Genomic DNA, 21,528 nt, shown 5'->3' on the forward strand with positions numbered 1-21,528 from the left:
TCATGAACCAGTGTACTGGCTCAGGGCTGTGTGTGTGTGCGTGTGCGTGTGCGTGTGTGTGTGTTGTGCTGAGACGTCCTGTATGTGCTAAACTACAGAGCTAACTCCAACTGTGAGGACAGCATCAGATCGCAGCAGAGCCAGAGTCTTATAGCAACAAGCTCTCACAGCCTCACATCATAATTAGACGTTCATCCATGTTTCTCAAAAGTGACGTCTTTAAGGTTAAGTTTAGGCATTAACTCTGAAAATGTTCTATATCTGGATTTGAACTTGCAACCTTTAGAACCAGATGTTTACGCCCATCCGCCATCCCCGTCCCCAACGCCCTAGCAAAACAAAACCGAAACCTACTTGAAGGTAACAGCGCTCATTGTTTCCCCTAGAGACCGGTTTCCACGTCATCTCCCGACGTCCTCAGACATGGATGGACGTCGAATACTGACATGTATTACGGGTGACCCACATGCTTATTGAGACTAAGGTCCACACATACACCAAGAGGCACGCACACACACAAGTCTTAAAGCTCTGTTCGGCTCTAAATAATTTATTGTGCTGGTCACAGTCTATCGATCACATGCCCCTGTTCTGCACACACACACCGGGGGGTTGCAGAATTAGACACACACACAAACACACTAGGGCTTCGTCGCTTCACAGACCTCTGTCCCATAATGAGCTCGTCCAGACAGAGAAGACAATGCAGATATGAGAAGACACCCGGGGGAGAGCCCAGTGTGTGTGTGTGTGTGTGTGTGTGTGTGTGTGTGTGTGTGTGTGTGTGTGTGTGTGTGTGTGTGTGTGTGTGTGTGTGTGTGTGTGTGTGAGAATGAGTGTCCAGTCTGTTCTGCAGTGGGCCGGTTTCAGGCTGTCCACTGAACCATCACTATACCAGTTGGACACACACACACACTGCTAGCGTATCTCTCACTCTCTCTCTCTGTGTATATACACTAGCAGTCAAAAGTTTGAACACACCTACTCATTCAAGGGTTTTTCTTTATTTTAACTATTTTCTACGTTCTAGAATAATAGTGAAGACATCAAACCTATGAAATAACACATTTGGAATCATGTAGTAACTAAAATAGTGTTAAACAAATCTAAATATATTTTAGATTTTTGATTCTTCAAAGTAGCCACACGTTTTGTTCAAATAGCCCTTACACAGCCTGGAGTTGTGTTGGGTCGTTGTCCTGTTGGGATGGGATGGCATATCACTGCAGAGTTCTGTGGTAGCCATGCTGGTTAAGTCTAAATAAATCACTGACAGTGTCACCAGCAAAGCACCCCCACACCATCACAACTCCTCCTCCATGCTTCACGGTGGGAACAACACATGGAGAGATCATCTGCTAAAACTTCTTAGGGATAGCCCCCTTTTTTTCAATTTTCGCCTAAATGTCATACCCAAATCTAACTGCCTGTAGCTCAGGCCCTGAAGCAAGGATATGCATATTCTTGCTACCATTTGAAATGAAACACTTTGAAGTTTGTGGAAATGTGAATTGAATGTTGGAGAATATATCACAATAGATCTGGTAGAAGAAAATACAAATAAAAAAACAACCACCACCTTTGAAATGCAACAGAAAGGTCATAGTTCTAGCCATCACTCTGGTTGTAATTCCGATAATGTATAGTATATGTATAGTATATGTGCAAAGTTTCAGATAGATAACTTGAAGTATGAGTGAACTACAAGACTTTTAGTGTGAAGTCCCCAGGTACATTTGGGCAAATCGTGAAGGAGACATTCGCATTCATATTATATTTTTCTACAAGAATATCATCAAATCTGTATACTCGGACTTGGACTTTCCAAGTATTAGTAGCCATATTATAAGTTCAACATTTGAAAAACAACTAGTTTTCATAACTTCATAAATCTGAATATCCTTATAATTTTTGTCCAAAATGAAAAGGCATGCTGTCGTACAAGGTTAGTAGCACATTTTACGACATATACATGGTTTCAAGTAAAGCCCAGCTCTTTGGTTATCTAGCTAGCTTTGTTTGACCCCGATTGGTGCTTATTTGACAAAGATACAGTGTTGTTCAGGTGATGACCGCCCGCGTCATTGGCGTGCCATGAAGGAGGTGAATTTGGAGGTGAATTTATCAAACCTATCGTGGTGAAAAAAGTGTTTTGTTGTTAGGAGCTCTTCTCAAACAATAGCATGGCATTTTTTCGCAGTAATAGCTACTATCTAGGAAATTGGATAGTGCAGTTATATTAACAATAATTAAATAATAAGTTTACAGACAATATAAGACACTTATATGTACCGACATTTGTTGTTTCTCTAAAATCTGCGATCTTGACATAACTATTGTCAATTACTCGTGTTCTTGCCCCAACAAGTCTCTTCTTATTATTGGTGTCCTTTAGTAGTAGAAACTCTGGGTCTTCCTTTCCTGTGGCGGTCCTCATGAGAGCCAGTTCCATAATAGCACTTGATGGTTTTTGCGACTGCAATTGAAGAACCTTTCAAAGTTATTGAAATTTTCCGTATTGACTGACCTTCATGTCAAAGTAATGATGGACTGTCTTTTCTCTGCTTATTTGAGCTGTTCTTGCCATAATATGGACTTGGTCTTTTACCAAATAGGGCCATCTTCTATATACCACCCCTACTGTAACAGCTTTCTTCTGTGGACGAAGGATCGGACCAAAGCGCAGCGTGGTTAGTGTTCATCATGTTTAATAAAGACAATAAACGGGAACATTACAAAACAACAAATGTGGAAAAACCAAAACAGTTCTGTTTTGTGCAGACACACGAAAACAGAAGACAACCTCCCTCAAAAAACCCAACACAAAACAGGCTACCTAAATATGGTTCCCAATCAGAGACAATGACTAACACCTGCCTCTGATTGAGAACCATATCAGGCCAAACATAGAAATGGGAAAACTAGACACACAACATAGAATGCCCACTCAGCTCACATCCTGACCAACACTAAAACAAAGAAAACACAAAAGAACTATGGTCAGAACGTGACACCTACCTTGTCACAACACAACTGATTGGCTCAAACGCATTAAGAAGGAAAGAAATTCAACAAATGAACTCTTAACAAGAATCCCAAATATAAAATATATTTTGATTTGTATAATACTTCTTTGTTTACTACATGATTCCATATGTGTTATTTCATAGTTTTGATGTCTTCACTATTATTCTACAATGTAGAAAATAGTAAAAATAAAGAAAAACCCTTGAATGAGTAGGTGTGTCCAAACTTTTGACTGGTATATATATATATATATATATATATATATATATATATATATATATATATATATATATATATATCCACTGCCCAGTGTTAAGTCTGCTACTCTGAGAGGCTTTAATACCTCACACCTCTTCTTTATCTCTCTCCCACTATCCCTCTCTTTATCTCTCCTTCTGTGTTCATCTCTCTCTCTCCACAGCTGTGTGTGTGTGTGTGTGTGTGTGTGTGTGTGTGTGTGTGTGTGTGTGTGTGTGTGTGTGTGTGTGTGTGTGTGTGTGTGTGTGTGTGTGTGGGCAGTATCAAAGCTTGAGTATGAAGCACAGAAAACATCTAATGCAATAAGTAAACTCTTTCTTCCAGAGTGTGAGCTCACACACACACATACACACACACATACATAGGTAGAATATCTACACGCATTTACAGTGCCTTGCGAAAGTATTCGGCCCCCTTGAACTTTGCGACCTTTTGCCACATTTCAGGCTTCAAACATAAAGATATAAAACTCTATTTATTTTGTGAAGAATCAACAACAAGTGGGACACAATCATGAAGTGGAACGACATTTATTGTATATTTCAAACTTTTTTAACAAATCAAAAACTGAAAAATTGGGCGTGCAAAATTATTCAGCCCCTTTACTTTCAGTGCAGCAAACTCTCTCCAGAAGTTCAGTGAGGATCTCTGAATGATCCAATGATCCATATCCAGGTGTTAGAATGGCCAAGTCAAAGTCCAGACCTGAATCCAATCGAGAATCTGTGGAAAGAACTGAAAACTGCTGTTCACAAATGCTCTCCATCCAACCTCACTGAGCTCGAGCTGTTTTGCAAGGAGGAATGGGAAAAAATGTCAGTCTCTCGATGTGCAAAACTGATATAGACATACCCCAAGCGACTTACAGCTGTAATCGCAGCAAAAGGTGGCGCTACAAAGTATTAACTTAAGGGGGCTGAATAATTTTGCACGCCCAATTTTTCAGTTTTTGATTTGTTAAAAAAGTTTGAAATATCCAATAAATGTTGTTCCACTTCATAATTGTGTCCCACTTGTTGTTGATTCTTCACAAAAAAATAGAGTTGTATATCTTTATGTTTGAAGCCTGAAATGTGGCAAAAGTTCGCAAAGTTCAAGGGGGCCGAATACTTTCGCAAGGTACTGTACTCTCTCACACACCTGTGTGAAAGCAAAACATAACTTTTGCTCTGGTTTACACATACTTCTATTTTGACTCTATGTTAAGCACATACATACACACACATACACACACATACACACACATACACACACATACACACACATACACATACATACACACACACACACACATACACACACACACATACACACACATACACAAACATACACATACACACACATACACACACATACACAAACATACACACACATACACACACATACACACACATACACAAACATACACATACATACACACACATACACACACATACACAAACATACACACACATGCACACACATACACTTTACACGGCATACCAGTCTGACATGTGCTGTTGTGTGAGTACAGGAAAATATACTGTAGTTGTTCGGCAGGTATCCTTCTGGTTGCATGTCCTTGAATCGGGCCTCAGTGGAAAGCGGAGGAAGAAGCGAGAGAGAATAGGAGAGACTAGAGGAGCCACTATGAACATTCACAATGTACTGCAGCATTAAAACGGGGGAAATGAACATCCATTTACGTAAAAGTGATTTCAACTAAATGATATCATGTCATGAAATAGCACATTTGGTTTCTACAGTGCGAACCTGAGTATGGACAGGGGATAGAGGGAGGAGAGAGAGAGGATAATGGATGGTGTTATGGAGGCTGGAGACAGTTGTCTCTTCATTATGTTAAAAGTGACACACACACATACAGCAGCTTCAACTGCTAACACCTCAACGGTTCTTTGACAGGCCTACAGAAACTTCTTGTCACACTGGCAGTTTCCAACCTGAACACACACACTCTGTCCTTACCAGTAGAAACCAGTACCCACATACACGTACACACGTACACACGTACGTACACGAACATACACTACTGTAATACTGTATGACTCCACACAGGACTGTCTTTTGTCTACAGCGGTTCCGGCTATTTAAAACTGCAGTAACTTATATTAAGTCCTATTGTATCTTTGACTATTATTAAAGGATAGACTCTGATGTTTGTGGATGACGTTTTCTGTTGTTTCTTAACCCATTTAATCCCATGGGTCACAATAGTGACAACACAAAGCTTTAGTACTCTAGAGAAGTTGTACTTATAAACAAATGTGTCATATGTTATTCTTTATCGACGTGTCTAGTATCATTTAGAGAAGTTTTATATGATTTCTCAAAATGGTCGCAATACCACAATCATATTTCTGCAATGTGCACTTGTACAGACAGATTTGGCACCAGAAGTCTAACAGTCTAAAAAAAAACAACGGAGCGGCTGCGGATCCAAATTCTCTGGAACCGTCTTCCCAACAGCTAATAGTCAGAAGCTTCTGCACATGTGCTGGATTCTCTACTTTTACTCACAGTCTCTGCTCTACTCTTTTGGCTACCCTGGCAAATGTCAGTGATGAATGGAGAATGGTGCTAATAAAATTAGATCAAAGTGGAATCAATGTCTGCTAGTATTCTAGGCTACATAACACAACTGGCAAGAGATTTTAGGAGGATTGTGCAAGTGGTCACATTTTTCTCTCATACGGCCAAAACTCAAATCAAATACGCCAAATACAACTGGTGTAGACTTTACCGGGACTTGCAGAGTTTAATAATACAAATAAAATAAGAAGAATAAAATAACAATATAAACTTTCTGTACAAAAAAGGATAAGCACGATAAAAGTCACTATATAGCACACTAGGGTTGGAACTCGTCAGATGTCGACCTTCTCCATCGGCACCATTCAACAGCGCCCTCCAGTATAGGCAAAATATGTGCTTTGATTGAAAAAAACAACACAGGTAGCCTATGCCAGGGGTTTTCAAACCTGTCCTTGGGGACCCTCAGCCATTCCAAGTATTTTAACTTTTCAAAGCTAGCACACCTGAATCAACTTGTCTACTAAGTACAAGCCCTTGGTTAGGGTTTTGTCTATAAGGGATACAGCTTTTGTCAAAATTGACTTTTCGTAGCAGGTTTAGGAGAACTTACACAGCAGGTTAGGATAATTAAAGTAACAGGTTAGGATAATTAGGTTAAGGTTAGGAAAAGGATTATGGTTAGCTAAAATAAAATAAAAATGCAACTTTTGATGTCAATTTGACAGAAGCTGTATCCCATCTAGACATGACCTTTGTTAGGTGACTCAGGTGTGCTAGTTCAGGGCTACAAAAAAATTGTGAAACGTCTGGGGGTTCCCAACCGCTGGCATACGCTACAGCTTGTTAACAACATCTGTTCTAAAATTCCCTCACAGTACATAATTCAAAACAACACTGTAGAAACAACACTGCACATAAATCAAATCAAATGTTATTGGTCACATAAACATATTTAGTAGATTTTATTATGGGTGTAGAGAAATGCTTGTGTTCCTAGCTCCAACATAGACAGAAAAGTGCATAGTTTTACCACAACACAGTAGTCTGAAACTCTTTTGTAGGCAACTTCGGGCAAGTCGCATTATGCTGGTTTGCAAAGTTATATGTAATTCCTATTGGAATCCAGCCAGAGTTAGGATATCCAAAAATGTGAACTTTTGCAACCTGCATTTAGAATGACTTCCAAGGTAGGGAAACATGATAAAAGATACTACCTAAACCATCTAAATAGGAACAACCATCTCAGTAACGGGTGCAATTAGTCAACCTACTAACAGATTGGCTTCGTTTTGTCATGTATGTTATTTCTCTTTGTGTAGCATAAAATCAACCAATCAATGTGCATGCAAAAACACACATTAAAACAAGCGATTCTAAAAATCAACTTGCCATACAGCATGCTGGGAAATATGATAATGATGTGCATGGTTTTTGAGAGTGTGTGATGATCGCATCTTAATCAAAATATTGGGTAAACATTTTTTTTGAACCATTTATAGATTATCTGTACATGGACCCTAAAAGGTACAGAACAGAACCATGTGAGATGACATGTGTAGCACTGAAAATACATTAAAGCCCAAAAAGCTGATCTACTCCCTAAAAAAACTTTTTCTGAAAGTGTGGGTAATTAGGTTTAGGTGGGTAAGTGGACTGAGGTATACAGTGTATAGAGATGGAGGCTGGGGAATAGGGTTAAATGTCTGTTCATTGTGCTATAGCCAGAGCACTGTATGTTCCCATTGGTCACAATTATGACCGAGAATAAAACATACTTTTTCACACATTTTTCAATATTATTTCTCAAAAAGCAGTATGGATTACATGTAAGTGTTACTAATGGCATAATGTTTGCATAGTGGCATGTCTGGAATAAAATTGGGGACTTGAATGTGAAACAACCACTATGTCAGCCCAATTTGGGGAGGGAGGGAGAGCAAGACAGGGGAGTGAGGGAGGGAGAGAGGGAAAAGGGAGAGAGGGAAGGGGCGAGTGAACAGAGTGCAGAGGGGTGATCGATTTAGCCTCTTTGTCAACAACCTGGCACTGGAGAGAATAAGAGAGAGACAGGGAGGGAGGGAGGGAAAATGAGGTGGAAATGAAAAAGGGGAGATAGACATGGAGAGAACAAGGGGCAGAGTGGCGGCAGAGAGAGAGAGAGAGAGAGACAGGGAGGGAGGGAGGGAGGGAAGATGAGGAGGAAATGAAAAAGGGGAGAGAGACACGGGGAGAACAAGGGGCAGAGTGGCGGCAGAGAGAGAGAGAGAGAGAGAGAGCGGTGGGAAGTTGAGGCCTTGCTCTTTTGTCTATTGGCTGTTGGCTGCCAACTCTATTCTCTGCCCCGTTATGAAGGTTTATGAGAGAGGCGAGTGTGGGGAGGGAGAGAGAGAGCTGGGATTGATGCTATATTTTTATCCCATAATAATAATCATAAAGGTGGTGGGAGGAACTGCTGTCCTCAGTGTGGTATGTACTGATGCACTCATCCCTCTGTCTCTCCATCCTTATCTCTATCTTACCCTCGCTCTGTTCTTCTCACTCTCTGTCTCTCTCTCTCTGTGTATCTGTATTGATACCTTTACTGCACCAAATGGACTCTCCCTCAAACTATAAACCCAGTCACCCCTTATCTCCTCCCCCTCTCCCCCTCTCCCCCTCTCACTGTCGATCTCTCTCTCACACACACAATCTCACTCTCTCTCTTGTCTTTCTCCTAGCGCTGATCGATTAACTGAAATATCTGTTATTTTTTCCTTTTTAAATAACTAATTAACCAACGTTGGTTTATTATTTGAATTGCATTTAGTTCGTTATTTTCCTGTGAGCTCAATATGCACATTGCACAGTTTCTCTACATATAAATCAGATCCAGACTGAACTGTGCGATGTACTGTGGTAGGGAGTTGTAGTTTCCCACAGGCCAATATTCTCCATAGTTTAGCACATAAACGTGGTAATTAACTACAATGACCATAATCCATTGAGCATCTACTTGTCCGGTCTGTATTTCTTTTACACCTGCTACTAAAGAGACAAAAGAACGTGCGACCTTGAGGTGATATAGAGAGCAGCTGTTGCTGCTGTTGTTGTTACAGCATTCAACCCACATTATGCATAGTGCATTTAATGTACAGTGACAAGAAAACGTATGTGAACCCTTTGGAAATACCTAGATTTCTGCATAAATCGGCCATAAAATTTGATCTGATCTTCATCTAGGTCACAACAATCCCTTGGATTTAATAACTGGTTGACCCTCCTTTGGCAGCAATAACCTCAACCAAATGTTTTCTGTAGATGCAGATCAGACCTGCATAATGGTCAGGAGGAATTGTGGACCATTCCTCTTTTACAAAACTGTTTCAGTTCAGCAATGTTCTTGGGATGTCTGGTGTGAACTGCTCTCTTGAGGTCATACCACATCATCTCAATCGGGTTGAGGTCAGGACTCTGACTGGTCCACTCCAGAAGGCCTATTTTCTTCTGTTGAAGCCATTGTTGATTTAGATTTTCTGTTGTTGATGTTCTTCTGCGTTTTGGGTCGTTGTCCTGTTGTATCACCCAACTTCTGTTGAGCTTCAATTGGCGGACAGATAGCCGAACATTCTCCTGCAATATGTCTTGATAAACTTGGGAATTCATTTTTCCGATGATAGCGAGCTGTCCAGGCCCTGAGGCAGCAAAGCAGCCCCAAACCATGATGCTCCCTCCACCATACTTTACAGTTGGATGAGGTTTTGATTTTGGTGTGCTGTTCCTTTTTTTCTCCACACATAGTGTTGTGTTTTCCTTCCAACCAACTCAACTGTAGTTTCATCTGTCCACAGAATATGTTGCCAATAGCGCTGTGGAACATCCAGATGCTCTTTTGCAAACTTCAGACGTGCAGCAATGGTTTTTTTGGACAGTGGTGGCTTCTTCCGTGGTGTCCTCCCATGAACACCATTCCTGTTTAGTGTTTTACGTATCGTAGACTCGTCAACAGAGATGTTAGCATGTTTCAGAGATTTCTGTAAGTCTTCAGCTCGAACTCTAGGATTCTTCTTAACCCCATTGAGCATTCTGCGCTGTGCTCTTGCAGTCATCTTTGCAGGACGGCCACTCCTAAGGAGAGTAGAAACAGTGCTGAACTTTCTCCATTTATAGACAATTTGTCTTATCATAGACTGATGAACATCAAGGCTTTTAGAGATACTTTTATAACTCTTTCCAGCTTTATGCAAGTCAACAATTCTTAATCTTAGGTCTTCTGAGATCTTATTTGTTCGAGGCATGGGTCACATCAGGCAATGCTTCTTGTGAATAGCAAACTCAAATTTGGTGAGTGTTTTTTATAGGGCAAGGCAGCTCTAACCAACATCTCAATCTTGTCTCATTGATTGAATTCCAGGTTAGCTGACTCCTGACTCCAATTAGCTTTTGGAGAAGTCATTAGCCTAGGGGTTCACATACTTTTTCCAACCTACACTGTGAATGTTTAAATTATGTATTCAATATAGACAAGAAAAATACAATAATTTGTGTGTTATTAGTTTAAGCACACTATGTTTGTCTATTGTTGTGACTTAGATGAAGATCAGATCAAATTTGATGACCAATGTATGCTGAAATCCAGGTAATTCCAAAGGGTTCACATACTTTTTCTTGCCATTGTAAAACAAAAAAAAATATCAAAACTGAAATCTGTGATTAGTTTTTTTTATAACAGACTTCAAAAAACATTAACCATGCAGCAATACTTTCTCCCATTGTCTCTCTCTACGCCTCTCTTTTTTTCTCCATCTATCTATTTCACTGCAGTTATTTGGACCTCATTCAGATTTCTGAGTCTCCCTCCCTTCCTTTTCACCTTTCCTTGTCACTCTTTTCTTTCTTTTTTTACTATTGTATAGCTTTAATATGAGGTAAACAATACATTGAGGCTTCAATTGCAACTCTATAATAGAAGAAACCAAGCAAACCCCCATGACGGGCACCTTGTCTTTCTTTCTTTCCTCTCTCTCTCTCTCTCCTCTCATCCCTCTCTTTGGCAGCATCTGTGTTTTTATTATCTAGCGTCACCTGCACCAGGATGGGTCAGACACTGCAGTGGATCTTCCTCCATCCCCCTCCTCTCTCTCTCTCACACACACACACACACACACACACACACACACACACACACACACACACACACACACACACACGCACGCACGCACGCACGCACGCACGCACGCACGCACGCACGCACACACACACACACACTACCACACACACACACACACGCACACACGCACACACACACACACAAACACGTGTGTGTTGTGTGTGTGTGTGTGTGTTTGTGTGTGTGTGTGTGTGTGTGTGTGTGTGTGTGTGTGTGTGTGTGTGTGTGTGTGTGTGTGTGTGTGTGTGTGTGTGACTATGTGCATGCGTTTGTTTGTGTGTGTATGTGTGTGTGTGTGTGTGTGTGTGTGTGTGTGTGTGTGTGTGTGTGTGTGTGTGTGACTATGTGCATGCGTTTGTTTGTGTGTGTGTGTGTGTGTGTGTGTGACTATGTGCATGCGTTTGTTTGTGTGTGTGTGTGTGTGTGTGTGTGTGTGTGTGTGTGTGTGTGTGTGTGTGTGTGCATGTTTGTTTGTTTGTTTGTGTCGTGGCCCATTGTCAGTGTGTTATGTATCACTGAGAATGTTAGCTGTAAGGGAAGAGAGAAGACCAGACATGATGAGTCAATGCCAGAGAACACCAGGCCTGGGATGTGCTGCCAGCTCCCAGGAACCTAAAAAAATCCTGACAGCTGGATGTGTCACCAGGGCAGAGACATAACAAAGACAGGGCTACGTCTCTACAGTCTAACATTGACCTCTCCTTTCCTCTGCTCTGCTCTCCTCTCATCTCTCCTCTCCTCTGCTCTCCTGTACTCTGCACTCCTCTCCTCTCCTCTCCTCTCCTCTCCTCTCCTCTCCTCTCCTCTCCTCTCCTCTCCTCTGCTCTCCTCTCCTCTCCTCTGCTCTGCTCTCCTCTCCTCTCCTCTCCTTCTTCCCTTCCTCTGCACTCATTTGAAAGAACTGAACAGCAAAGTCCTGGTAAGCACACCCATCAAATTGTTTCCTACTTGCCTATATTTTAAAATCGGTGCAAGGAAAGAAAGCCACGATAGACTATTGAGACAAAGGAGAGGAAAAGAGGAGACAACTCTGTATGATGAACATCATCCCACTTGTAGATTTGGAACAGCCCACCAGTGACCTGGAACCCATTGACCCTCTAGGACCAAACAATTAAACCAGACAATTAAACCAGACAATTAAACGTGGTGCGTCAGTCATACTGCAGCTGGCATACAGCATTATAAGATTATCTAAAAGTCCCATAAGATATGAACATTTATAATGAATATGCTCTGTTTAACTGATTGAGCAAACTTTTTTTGTACTTATATTTGTATATTGTTTTTTTGTGTGGTTTTCATACAAGCCCTTTTGGTTTCCAACCTCACCTGCACACTGTTTTCACCAGTTTTTCATCTGTACTGTTTTGTCTTTCACTTCAAATCAAATAAAATGTTATTCACATACACATATTTAGCAGATGTTATTGCATGTGTAGCGAAATGCTTGTGTTCCTAGCTCCAACAGTGCAGTAGTATCTAACAATTCACAATAATACACACAAATCTAAAAGTAAATGAATGGAATTAAGAAATATATAAATATTAGGACGAGCAATGTCATAGTGCCATTGACTAAAATACAGTAGAATAGAATACAGTATATACATATGAGATGAGTAAAGCAGTATGTGAACATTATTAAAGTGGCCAGTGATTCCAAGTATATGTATATAGGGCAGCAGCCTGTAAGGTGCAGGGTTGAGTAACCGGGTGGTAGCCGGCTAGTGATGGATATTTAACAGTCTGATGGCCTTGAGATAGAAACTGTTTTTCAGTCTCTTGGTCCCAGCTTTGACCTCGCCATCTGACCTCGCCATCTGGATGATAGCGGGGTGAACAGGCCGTGGCTTGGGTGGTTGATGATCTTGTTGGTCCTTGATGATCTTTTTGGCCTTGCTGTGACATCGGGTGCTGTAGGTGTCCTGGAGGGCAGGCAGTGTGCCCCCGGTAATGCGTTGGTGATGCACTACCCTCTGGAGAGCCCTGTGGTTGTGGGCGGTGCAGTTGCTGTACCAGGCGGTGATACATCTGTAAATGTTTTTGAGGGTCTTAGGGGCTAAGACAAATTTCTTCAGCCTCCTGAGGTTGAAGAAGCGCTGTTGCGCCTTCTTCACCACACTGTCTGTGTGGGTGACCATTTCAGATTGTAAGTGATGTGGACGACGAGGAACTGGAAGCTTTCAACCTTCTCTACTGCGGTCCCATCTATGTGGATAGGGACGTGCGCCCTGTGTAGTTTCCTGAAGTCCACGATCAGCTCCTTCATTTTTTTTATGTGGAGGGAGAGGTTATTTTCCTGGCACCACTCTGCCAGGGCTTTCACCTCCTCCCTGTAGGCTGTCTCGTCATTGTTGGCAATCAGGCCTACTACTGTTGTGGCGTCTGCAAACTTGATGCTTGAGTTGGAGGCGTGCGTGGCCACTCAGTCATGGGAGAACAGGGAGTACCGGAGGGGGCTGAGCCCGCACCCCTGAGGGGCCCCTGTGTTGAGGATCAGCGTGGCGGATGTGTTGTTACCTACCCTTACCACCTGGGGGCGGACCGTCAGGAAGTCCAGGATCCAGTTGCAGAGGGAGGTGTTTAGTCCCAGGGTCCTTAGCTTATTGATGAGCTTTGAGGGCACTATGGTGTTGAGCGATGAGCGCTGTGCGCTGAGCTATAGTCAATGAATTGCATTCTCACATAGGTGTTCCTTTTGTCCAGATGAGAAAGGGCAGTGTTGACTGCAATAGAGATTGCATAATCTTTGGATCTGTTGGGACGGTATGCAAATTGGAGTGGGTCTAGAGTTTCTGGGATAATGGTGTTGATGTTAGCCATGACCAGCCTTTCAAAGCACTTCATGGCTACAGACATGAGTGCTACGGGTCAGTAGTCATTTAGTCAGGTTTCCTTAGAATTCTTGGGCACAGGGACTATGGTGGTCTGCTTAAAACATGTTGGTAATGCAGATTTGAATAGGGAGAGGTTGAAATTGTCAGTAAAGACAATTGCCAGTTCGTCAGTGCATGCTCACAGTACACGTCCTGGTAATCCGTCTGACCCTGCGGCCTTGTGAATCTTGACCTGTTTAAAGATCTTGTTCACATCGGCTGTGGAGAGCGTGATAACACAGTCTTCCAGAACAGCTGGTGCTCTCATACATGTTTCAGTGTTATTTGCCTCAAAGCGAGCATAGAAGTAGTTTAGCCCGTCTGGTAAATTCGTGTCACTGGGCAGCTCTTGGCTGTGCTTCCCTTTGTAGTCTCTAATGGTTTGCAAGCCCTGCCACATCCGACAGGCTTCAGAGCCAGTGTAGTACGATTCGATCTTCGTCCTGTATTGACGATTTGCCTGTTTGATGGTTTGTCGGAGGGCATAGCAGGATTTCTTCTGAGCTTCCGGGTTAGAGTCCCGCTCCTTAAAAGCGGCATCTCTATCTGCTTCATCTGACCACTGTTTTATTGATAGAGTCACTGGTGCTTCCTGCTTTAATTTGTGCTTATAAGCAGGAAACAGGAGGATAGAATTATGGTCAGATTTGCCAAATGGAGAGCAAGGGAGAGCTTTGTACGCGTCTCTGTGTAAAGAGTAACGGTGGTCCAGAGTTTTTGTCTCCTCTGGTTGCACATTTATCACGCTGATAGAAATTTGGTAAAACAGATTTAAGTTTCCTTGCATTAAAGTCCCCGGCTACTAGGAGCGCCACCCTGGGTGAGCTTTTTCTTGTTTACTTATGGCGGAATACAGCTTATTCAATGCGGTCTTAGTCCCAGCCTCAGTCTGTAGTGGTATGTAAACAGCTACGAAAAATATAGATGAAAACTCTCTAGGTAGATAATGTGGTCTACAGCTTATCATGAGATATTCTACCTCAGGCAAGCAATAGCTTGAGTCTTCCTTAGATATTGTGCACCAGCTGTTATTTATACAAATACATAGTCCGCCGCCCCTTGTCTTAACAGAAGCCACTGTTCTATCCTGCCAGTACAGCGTATAACCAGCAAGCTGTATGTTGATAGGGTCGTCATTCAGCCTTGACTCCATGAAGCATAAGATATTACAGTTTAAATGTCCTGTTGGTAGTTTAATCTTTTGTGTAGGTCATGTATTTGATTTTCCAGAGATTGCACGTTTGCTAGCAGAATGTAAGGAAGTGGGGGTTTATTCGATCGCCTAAGAATTCTCAGAAGGCAGCCCGCCCTTTGGCCCCTTTTTCTCCGCCTTCTCTTCACACAAATTATAGGGATCTGGGCCTGTTCCCGGGAGAGCAGTATATCATTCAAGTCGGGCTCGTCAGACTCGTTAAAGGGAAAAAAGGATTCTGCCAGTCCAGGGTTAGTAATCGCAGTCCTGATGTCCAGAAGTTATTTTCGGTCATAAGAGACAGTATCCGCAAAATTATGTACAAAATAAGTTACAAAATACATTACAAACAGCGCAAAGGAACAAACTAAAAACACAGTTGGTTGGGAACACGTAAAACGTCAACCTTCTTCTCTGGCGCCACACAAATCAAAGTGGGTCAAGGATGTCAGTTAACTCTAGTGACTCCCCATCCCGCATGCGGCAGCGTAATCATCGACTGATACTAATTAGCATAACGCAACGGACATAAATATTCATAGAAAATATTCCTATTCATGAAAATCACAAGTGAAATATATTGAGACACAGCTTAGCCTTTTGTTAATCACCCTGTCATCTCAGATTTTCAAAATATGCTTTACAGCCAAAGCTAGACAAGCATTTGTGTAAGTTTATCGATAGCCTAGCATAGCATTTTGTCCAGCTAGCAGCAGGTAACTTGGTCACGGAAATCAGAAAAGCAATCAAATTAAATCGTTTACCTTTGATGAGCTTCGGATGTTTTCACTCACGAGACTCCCAGTTAGATAGCCAATGTTAATTTTTTCCAAAAATATTATTTTTGTAGGCGAAATAGCTCCATTTGTTCTTCATGTTTGGCTGAGAAGTCGACCGGAAATTACGGTCACGAAAACGGCTATGGCTACCTCTGTATTAAACGCGAGAGTCACTCTGAGAGTCATCAGGTGACCACTAACACAATGTAGCCGCTTACGACTATTCTTCAACATAAATGCGTAAAACTACGTCACAATGCTGTAGACACCTTGGGAAATACGTAGAAAAAGTAATCTGGTTGATAGCACATTCACTGCTCAATAGGGACGCATTGGAACGCAGAGCTTTCAAAACACGAGGCACTTCCGGATTGGATTTTCTTTCAGGCTTTCGCCTGCAATATCAGTTCTGTTATACTCACAGATAATATTTTTACAGTTTGGGAAATTTTAGAGTGTTTTCTATTCTAAGCTGCCAATTATATGCATATTCTAGCATCTTGTTCTAACAAAATATCCCGTTTACTTTGGGTACGTTATTTTTCCAAAAATGAAAATACTGCCCCCTAGTCACAAAAGGGTAAGGTAGAGGTGTTATGATCCTTAACTATCCTCTCAAAGCACTTCATGGTGACAGAAGTGAGTGCTACAGGGCAATAGTCATTTCATTAATTTCTTTCTTGGGTACAGGAACAATGGTGAACATCTTGAAGCAAGTTGGGACAGCAGGCTGGTATAGGGAGAGATTGAATATGTCCATAAACACTCCAGCCAGCCGGTCTGCGGATGCTCTGAGGACACAGCTAAGGATGCCGTCTGAGCTAGCAGTCTTGCGAGGGTTAACATGTTTAAATATCTTACCTACATCGGCCACAGAGAACGAGAGCCCACAGTCCTTGGGAGTGGGACACATCGGTGGCACTGTGTTATCCTCAAAACAGGCAAAGAAGGTGTTTAGCTTGTCTGGGAGCAAGACGTCAGTGTCCACGACGTGGCTGGTTTTCCCTTTGTAATTCGTGATTGTCTGTAGACCCTGCCACATACGTCTCATATCTGAGCTGTTGAGTTGCACTCCACTTTGTCTCTGTGCCTGCTTGATTGCCTTATGGAGGAAATAACTATGCTGTTTGTATTCAACCATTTTCCCAGTCACCATGCCATGGTTAAATGGACTGGGATATGTTTAGTATTGCGTCAGACAACAACATTGACGAATACGCTGATTCGGTGAGCGAGTTCATTAGAACGTGCGTTGAAGATGTCGTTCCCATAGCAACGATTAAAACATTCCCGAACCAGAAACCGTGGATTGATGGCAGCATTCACGTGAAACTGAAAGCCCGAACCACTGCTTTTAATCAGGGCAAGGTGACCGGAAACATGACCGAATACAAACAGTGTAACTATTCCCTCCGCAAGGCAATCAAACAAGCTAAGCGTCAGTATAGAGACAAAGTAGAATCTCAATTCAACGGCTCAGACACAAGAGGTATGTGGCAGGGTCTACAGTCAATCACGGATTACAAAATGAAAACCAGCCCAGTCACGGACCAGGATGTCTTGCTCCCAGGCAGACTAAATAACTTTTTTGCCCGCTTTGAGGACAATACAGTGCCACTGACACGGCCCTCAACTAAAACATGCGGACTCTCCTTCACTGCAGCCGACGTGAGGAAAACGTTTAAACGTGTCAACCCTCGCAAGGCTGCAGGCCCAGACAGCATCCCCAGCCGCGCCCTCAGAGAATGCGCAGACCAGCTGGCTGGTGTGTTTACGGACATATTCAATCAATCCCTATCCCAGTCTGTTGTTCCCACATGCTTCAAGAGGGCCATTGTTCCTGTTCCCAAGAAAGCTAAGGTAACTGAGCTAAACGACTACCGCCCCGTAGCACTCACTTCCGTCATCATGAAGTGCTTTGAGAGACTAGTCAAGGACCATATCACCTCCACCCTACCTGACACCCTAGACCCACTCCAATTTGCTTACCGATGACGATGCAATCTCAACCACACTGCACACTGCCCTAACCCATCTGGACAAGAGGAATACCTATGTGAGAATGCTGTTCATCGACTACAGCTCGGCATTTAACACCATAGTGCCCTCCAAGCTCGTCATCAAGCTCGAGACCCTGGGTCTCGACCCCGCCCTGTGCAACTGGGTACTGGACTTCCTGACGGGCCGCCCCCAGGTGGTGAGGGTAGGCAACAACATTTCCACCCCGCTGATCCTCAACACTGGGGCTCCACAAGGGTGCGTTCTGAGCCCTCTCCTGTACTCCCTGTTCACCCACGACTGCGTGGCCACGCACGCCTCCAACTCAATCATCAAGTTTGCGAACGACACAACAGTGGTAGGCTTGATTACCAACAATGACGAGACAGCCTACAGGGAGGAGGTGAGGGCCCTCGGAGTGTGGTGTCAGGAAAATAACCTCACACTCAACGTCAACAAAACTAAGGAGATGATTGTGGACTTCAGGAAACAGCAGAGGGAACACCCCCCTATCCACATCGATGGAACAGTAGTGGAGAGGGTAGTAAGTTTTAAGTTCCTCGGCGTACACATCACAGACAAACTGAATTGGTCCACCCACACAGACAGCATCGTGAAGAAGGCGCAGCGCCTCTTCAACCTCAGGAGGCTGAAGAAATTCGGTTTGTCACCAAAAGCACTCACAAACTTCTACAGATGCACAATCGAGAGCATCCTGTCGGGCTGTATCACCGCCTGGTACGGCAACTGCTCCGCCCACAACCGTAAGGCTCTCCAGAGGGTAGTGACGTCTGCACAACGCATCACCGGGGGCAAACTACCTGCCCTCCAGGACACCTACACCACCCGATGTCACAGGAAGGCCATAAAGATCATCAAGGACAACAACCACCCGAGCCACTGCCTGTTCACCCCGCTATCATCCAGAAGGCGAGGTCAGTACAGGTGCATCAAAGCTGGGACCGAGAGACTGAAAAACAGCTTCTATCTCAAGGCCATCAGACTGTTAAACAGCCACCACTAACATTGAGTGGCTGCTGCCAACCCACTGACTCAACTCCAGCCACTTTAATAATGGGAATTGATGGGAAATGATGTAAAATATATCACTAGCCACTTTAAACAATGCTACCTAATATAATGTTTACATACCCTACATTATTCATCTCATATGTATATGTATATACTGTACTCGATACCATCTACTGCATCTTGCCTATGCCGCTCTGTACCATCACTCACTCATATATCTTTATGTACATATTCTTTATCCCCTTACACTTGTGTGTATAAGGTAGTAGTTTTGGAATTGTTAGCTAGATTACTTGTTGGTTATTACTGCATTGTCGGAACTAGAAGCACAAGCATTTCGTTACACTCGCATTAACATCTGCTAACCATGTGTATGTGACAAATAAAATTTGATTTGATTTGATGCAGTGGTTCATGCTTTCAGTTTTGCGCGAATGCTGCCATCTATCCACAGTTTTTGGTTTGGGTAGGTTTTAATAGTCACAGTGGGTACAACATCCCCTATACACTTCCTGATGAACTCAGTCACCATGTCCGTGTATAATTCAATGTTATTCTCAGATGCTATATGGAAAATATCCAAGTCCATGTGATCAAAAGAATTTTGAAGCATAGATTCCGATTGGTCAGACCAGCATTGAATAGACCTTAACATGGGTGATTCCTGTTTGAGTTTCTGCCTATAGGAGTCGTGATCTGATTTGCCAAAGGGAGGGCTGGGGAGGGCCTTGTAGGCATCTTGAAAAGGGGAGTAGCAGTGGTTGAGTGTTTTTCCAGAGCGAGTGCTACAATCATTGTGTTGATTGAACTTTCGTAGCATTTTCCTCAAATTTGCAGACTCGGGATGTGGTTTCCAGTTTGCTTAAAGTTCAGTGTGTGCACGCCTCCTGAGTCAGACTAGAAGTCAACTCCAAATACCTCTTCTCCGCCAGCCTATGGGGGCCATTCAATTATCCTGGGGTGCACGAACAAAGGATCCAATTCGGGAAAGTCGTATTCCTGGTCGTAATGCTGGTGAGTTACTGCCAGTCTGATATCCAAAAGTTATTTCCGGCTGTATTAACACAAACAACTTTCTGGGCTAATAATGTAAGAAATATCACACAAAAAAATACTGCAAAGTTGCTTAGGAGCTTGAAGCAGAGCTGTCGGCGCCATCTTGTTTTCTTTGGTGAGAATAAATAAAACCTAAAACCTATATATTAAAATATACAACTTTGTCATTCCCACTTCGGTAGGCTATGTCATAGGCAGTGCTTAATTTGACCTGGATCCTGCTGGAACAAGATCAGGCACCTCTCAGTTTTCGAACCGGAACCCATTTGCCAGGATCCTGTACAACACGTGGCATGAAAAATAAAGTTCACTGTTTGCAAGGTAAAAATTATAATAAAAGCAATCAGCGATGCCGTACTCACTCCAGAGTTGTACGTCATCATCATTTTTGTCCTTATAGAATCATATGGAATGGTGCTGGTGGTGCTGCAGCACCCCTGATAAATTGAAATACATTTATAGAGCTATAGATTAACTTCCGTCTGTTCAGAAATAAATGAAATCATTCAGAATACTACACTAGGAGCAGGCCTATAGTTTAGCCACAGAGGATCAATAGCTTATTTTTCTTAAACAGCGTAGCAATGGAGTGTAGCCCAGTTACAAGGCATTGCCTACAGATGGGAACGCGAAGCAAATGTCAGTGAACAGCATGCAGCCAAAACAGGCCTTTCACAATATTTCAAATACAATCGTGGTATAGCACAGGTTGGAAAAGAAATAGCTCCTGCTGAAACAAAAATACTTACAGTGCATTAGGAAAGAATTCAGAACCGTTATCTTTTTCCACATTTGTTTATGTTACAGCCTTAAAATGTGTTCCTCATCAATCTACACATAATGCCCCATAATGACAAAGCAAAAACGGGTTTTTAGAAATGGTGGCAAATTTATAAAAAAATCTAAAACTGAAATATCACATTCATTGTCCATTTGGAAGACCATTTGCGACTAAGCTTTAACTTCCTGACTGATGTCTTGAGATGTTGCTTCAATGAATCCACATAATTTCCTGCCTCATGATGCCATTATTTTGTGAAGTGCACCAGTCCCTCCTGCAGCAAAGGACGCACACAACATGATGCTGCCACCCCCATGCTTCACGGTTGGGATGGTGTTCTTCGGCTTGCATAGTCTGGCTATTTTATGGCGGTTTTGGAGCAGTGGCTTCTTCCTTGCTGAGTGGCCTTTCAGGTTGTGTCGGTATAAGACTGGTTTTACTGTAGATATACATACTTTGTACCTGTTTCCTCCAGCATCTTCACATGGTGCTTTGCTGTTGTTCTGGGATTGATTTGCACTTTTCGCACCAAAGTATGTTCATTTCTAGGAGACAGAACACGTCTCCTTCCTGAGCATTATGGCGGCTGCGTGGTCCCATGGTGTTTATACTTGCACACTATTGTTTGTACAGATGAACGTGGTAGCTTCAGGCGTTTGGAAATTGCTCCCAATGATGAACCAGACTTGTGGAGGTCTTGGCTGATTTATTTTGATGTCAAGCAAAGAGGCACTGAGTTCGAAGGCAGGCAGTCACACCCTGACCTTAGAGAGCCTTTTTATTTCTCTATTTGGTTAGGTCGGGGTGTGATTTGGGTGGGAATTCTAGTTTTTCTATTTCTTTGTTGG

The sequence above is a fragment of the Oncorhynchus mykiss genome, chromosome 30 (genome assembly GCF_013265735.2).
Source record: "Oncorhynchus mykiss isolate Arlee chromosome 30, USDA_OmykA_1.1, whole genome shotgun sequence".
Taxonomy (NCBI): Eukaryota; Metazoa; Chordata; class Actinopteri; order Salmoniformes; family Salmonidae; genus Oncorhynchus; species Oncorhynchus mykiss.